At 40.5% G+C, this 5,110-nt stretch overlaps 1 non-coding gene across 1 annotated transcript; it reads right to left on the reverse strand.

Moving 5' to 3' along the window:
* Positions 1–4,180: 4,180 nt before the first annotated feature.
* On the reverse strand, positions 4,181–4,288 carry LOC132495564 (U6 spliceosomal RNA). Its single transcript, XR_009533294.1, has one exon. It is a non-coding gene; the product is annotated as a U6 spliceosomal RNA (small nuclear RNA).
* Between the last annotated feature and the right edge of the window lie 822 nt (positions 4,289–5,110).

A 5,110-nucleotide genomic window follows, 5' to 3' on the forward strand; every position in this document is an offset into this window, starting at 1 on the left:
AAGGAATATAACAAATGGACTTGTCATACAACAGTGATAGAATTAAAAATCGGAGATGATTTGGCTAGTGGAGGGTGGAGAGGAGAGGGTGGAAAGCATTTCCTATAGCTCCACCACAAGCTCCCTGGGGGACCTTGGGCATATCGTTGACTCTCCTTATACCTGTTTCTTCAACCATAAAATGTGGAGATTGGCTTTAAAAATTGCCAGGGTCCATTCCACTTCCACCATTCTATATAGTATTGTAATGTATTTTCCATCATTTTAGATGTGTATATGAAAAAATAAAAAAAGGATCAGAAATGACCAAACCTTGAAGGTAGAGGGAGGTAGGCAACCTGGGTAGAGGGCTGAGCAAGGGCCGTGGCTGTGTTTCCCAAGAAAGCTCTGGAAAGTTAGGGCTCTCTGCTCCAGGAAGCTGGGGAAGCTTGCGTATCTTCTCATCTTGGACAGTCACAATTTACATTAGCCTCTCAAGGCTTTGGTCATCCCTGCAGCAAAAAGACAACAACAGTCACTTCTATTTACTCCTATTGTCCCCAAATTTATTTGTGCTCACAATTCTTTCACTAACATTTGTTAACATACTTCAGCACCAGAGTTTTAGAGAGCACAGCTAGGGAGGGACAAGCTAAGAGCTTGCACAGCTTCACTCTGTCTCTTACTTTGGACTCCAGACCAGAGTCATGTAATCCGTCTGCTACTCAGCTTCCTCTTCAGTAAAGCCGTTGTCTTCACAGGACCATTGTGAGGATTAAAGAGGTTCATTTAAAGTTCCCCTTCTTGGGCTTCCCCACTGGCACAGTGGTTAAGAATCCACCTGCCAATGCAGGGGACACAGGTTTGAGCCCTGGTCCGGGAAGATCCCACATGCCACGGAGCAACTAAGCCTGTATGCCACAACTACTGAGCCTGCACTCTAGAGCCCAGAAGCCACAACTACTGAGCCCATGTGCCACAACTACTGAAGCCCACATGCCTAGAACCCGTGCTCTGCAACAAGAGAAGCCACTGCAGTGAGAAACCCGTGAACTGCAACAAAAGGGTAGCCCCTGCTCACTGCAACTGGAGAAAGCCCACACGCAGCAATGAAAATCCAGGGCAGCCAAAAATAAATTAATTAAATAAATAAATTAAAAAAAATAAAGTTCCCCTTCTTAAGTCATTGCTGCAGAAGATTTCCCTGGAAACCTGAACAAGTACCACCCTAAACGCCTACCTCTCCCAACACAAGAGTCATTTACACATACATTCACTTTTCTACCATCTTTTTAAACTTTGGGAAAATCACCTTGCTTAGGCTACCATCTCCCTGTCCCCTCCATTTATCTATACAGCAAATATGTATTGAGTCCCTACCATGTGACAATGAACACAGTGCTGGAGCTATGGTTGTGAACAAGACAGACAGAAGATGGCTGTCCTCCTGGAACTTTCTGTCCAGATGGGGAGACAGACAATTAAATATACCATTATAATTTGGTATGATACATACTATAATAATATAGTATATATAATAATATAATAATGTATTGAAGGCTTGCTAAGTACTTTGCATATAGTAACTCTTTTCATCCTCACAACCATCATACAAGGTGGACACTGTTATCATATTCAATTTATAGCTGTGGAAACTGAGACAAAGGGTGATTACTGAAGTATGTGGTACTGGGAGAGTACAGAGCAGAGGCCTCAGAGATGTGTCTTCTGGACCTGAAGTTGTGTAAGTGTTGGCCAGGTAAAGAAGTACAAGATGAGTGTTCCAGGCTGGGGGAGATAGAGATGGAGAGAGAGAGAGAGAGAGAGAGAGAGAGTGGGAGAGGTGCATTGCAGGACCTGAGAGAAGCCCCACAGCCAGAGTAGGGTGTTTGAGGTCTGTGCGTGGGTGTGTGGTTGGTGGGGACTTGGAGAGGGCGGTAATGACAGATTATGAGGCAGAGAGATAAATACAATAGCTGAATCAAGAAGGGCAGTTCAACCACTTTAAAGATTTAACTTTATACTTAAAGCAAACAGAAACCAACAAAGGACTCTGCAAAATAGTGTTTAGATCAGTTGCTGTTGCTGCATTTTAGAGAGATCTCCTGGCTTCAGTGTGGAGAAGGGATTAGAGGCAGACAATGCTGGAAAATTAGCTTGAGGACTGCCGGGGTGATCAAAGTAAGTGAAGATGGCCTCCAGAAATAGAATAGAGGTGGCGGTAATAAAGAGACATAGATGAGTGTGAAAAGCATTTGAAAGGAAAAAGACAATTGAGTCTTGGTGGTGAAAGCAAAGCATCAGGGACGGTGCCTGGCCTCTGGCTTGGGTGGCTGGGTAGACAGTACTGCCATTCACACACCAGTGGAGAGGGAGCAGGTCTGGGAAGAAGGTTATAGCTCCAGTTTGGGACATGATGGATTTGAGGAATCTACAGGACATCCAGCTGGACATACCTAGTAGACACTTGGAAATGTGAATGTGAAGCTCAGGGAGCAATCTAAGCTTACTATAGCCTTGCACCTGGTATAGAAGACCATGGACACCTTTTAGGATGCAGAAGAGCGGGAGAAAGCACCCACATGGACACTTCTGGATCCAGATGCAGTTGGCGTTCAAAGTGTAGAGACCGTGGGTCAAGAAACAAGAAAAGGAACAGAACATTTATCAAGCCAAGGAGCCACCAATTTGACTTTCCCAGTATAGTAGATACTCTCAATACCTTGCCCCCCTCTCCTTGGTTCATCTGTAACCTTAGCCCACTGATAACTTCCTACCTTGAGCACCTGAGCTCTGCTTTTCCACCTCAGGGCTTTCTCCAGCTCAAGAGTTAATGCTCCCAGTGTAACCCTTAACCAAGGAGAAAATGCAATTGATAACTATCTCAGCTTCCTTTTCCTCAGTGGATGGTTCTGAGGAAATGAATGTTCCGTTCTACACAGAAAACACCCAGGGGGACTCGGCTGTTGCCCACATTGAGAACTAGGTCACTAACACACATGCTTTTTACTTTTTTCCCTTTTGTGTCTCAATTTCCCCATCCCCTCACTTTGGCTTCCTGGGATCAATTCCTAAATAATTTACCTGTACTGAAGTCATTGATTCAGGATTTGCTTTTGAAAAAAGGCAAACTAAAATCAAGACACCATATTTGCTTCTTTATTTCACATTTCTTGGTTAATATAAAGACGAAAAAGGGTTGTAGGAAAATTTAATAACCAAACTGATGTTAAACAGGTGAAGCTGGGACATCTTATTGTGTGAGGAAGCAAGGAAACAGGGAAAGAGTAATGAGGTCATATCGAAAGGACAGAGAAGACAGCTTGAAAGAGCTCCTACTGGCAATATCTGTGACAATTTGAGAACAAAAAAGAAAATAAACTAAAATTGAAATAAAAATGTATGTGTCCATGATGATACCAAAATATCAGGGAAAATAATGGCATTCACCACCACTGGAAGTGACTTAACATCAACTTCTTGATATGAAAATGGTTAACAAAATACAGAGAATAGAGCATATGTTTGGGCATTTTTCATAATGAATTAATTAGAGACAATCCTTTACACAGAATCTTGAGCCAATAAATGCAGAATCAAAGTTAAAATTTTAAAAATTCCATTTTGCATCCCCTAATGAAATAGGTAAATTCAATCAAATCACCAGTAGCATGCTGAGCATTTCACATTAGGTGAAAAAAAGTTCACTAAGCAACTAGACATTCACATGACACCAGCAAATCAGGTCCCAGATTACCTGCTAATTGCAAAAAGACTTCAGAGATACAACAATCAAAGGCAGTGCCTGGTATTTGGTTGGATCTTGGTTTAAAGGAAACAGCTATAAAAGATATTTGGGAGAAAATTATAGAAATTTGAATGTGAGCTGGCTACTCAATGATATCAAGGGGACTATGACTAATTTTGTTAAGGTGTGATAATCCTTCAGTAATGTATTTTGGAGAGAATCCTTATTTGGGAAAATGCATATGGTAGTATCTAGCAATGAAGTAGAAACGTTCAAATTATTGAGAAAAAATTATATATATCCATATAGATAAAGCAAATATGTTAACAACATACCTATATTGTGGGTATATAAAAGTATTCACTGTAGAACTCTTTCTTGTTCTCTGTATGCTTGAACATGCTCATAGTAAGGTTTTCTTTTAAATAAATTCTAGTTTACTTAAGGTCTGCTAAAAATATGGAACGCTTCACGAATTTGCGTGTCATCCTTGAGCAGGGGCTATGCTAATCTTCTCTGCATTGTTCCAATTTTTAGTATACGTGCTGCCAAAGCAAGCACCATAGTAAGGTTTTTAAACTGTGTTGCTTTACCATTAAGAAATTACTTTTGTGAAATATGAATTTTCATTTTCTCTTTCAATTTTGGTTTGCTTAATTTTATTTATTTATTTTGTTTTAGGATATATTTTTTCCTATGGGTGCAGGGTATTAGGCTGACTCTGTGTTTACATGATTGTTTTAATTTTTGCCACCTAGATTTCCAATGCCTCTTCTGTTTTGGCCTGCCATGGTCCAGGTGTTTTCTGTAACTGCATTTTCATTTCAGTTGCTGAGGTCTACACGAGTAAATAGGATGCTTACTGATATAACTCTTCTCCCTGGCATTGGGTAGGCCAACATGTATTTTTTCCCAACTTGCCCTCCTGTGATATTATCTTTCAAGAGGACAATTTTGTGTGTATACCGGGGGAAGGGGAGGTGAAGATGCAGGAACGGTGGAGAGTAACAAGGCTTCAGTAATATCTAAAATGACTATTTCTTGCAATAAACTGAAACTAAAATAAGTCTTAAATGGCTAGTGGACATGTAAACTGGTATAACCTTTCTGGAGGGCAATATGGCAATATGTCTTAAAAGCTTTAATATTATACATACACTTTGATATTTCAATTTATACAAATTTGCACTAAGGAAATAGTAACAGATAGTGTTCATTGAGGCATGAACATCTTTATGGTAAGAACCAGAAATCAACCTAAATATCTAACAATAACTAAATTAGCATACATCTCCTGCTACAGACTGAGCTGTGTCCCCTCAAAACTCATAGGTGGAAGCTCTCAGCCCCAGTGTGATTGTATTTGGAGATGGGGCCTTTAAG

Source organism: Mesoplodon densirostris, chromosome 8 (assembly GCF_025265405.1).
Source record: "Mesoplodon densirostris isolate mMesDen1 chromosome 8, mMesDen1 primary haplotype, whole genome shotgun sequence".
NCBI lineage: Eukaryota > Metazoa > Chordata > Mammalia > Artiodactyla > Ziphiidae > Mesoplodon > Mesoplodon densirostris.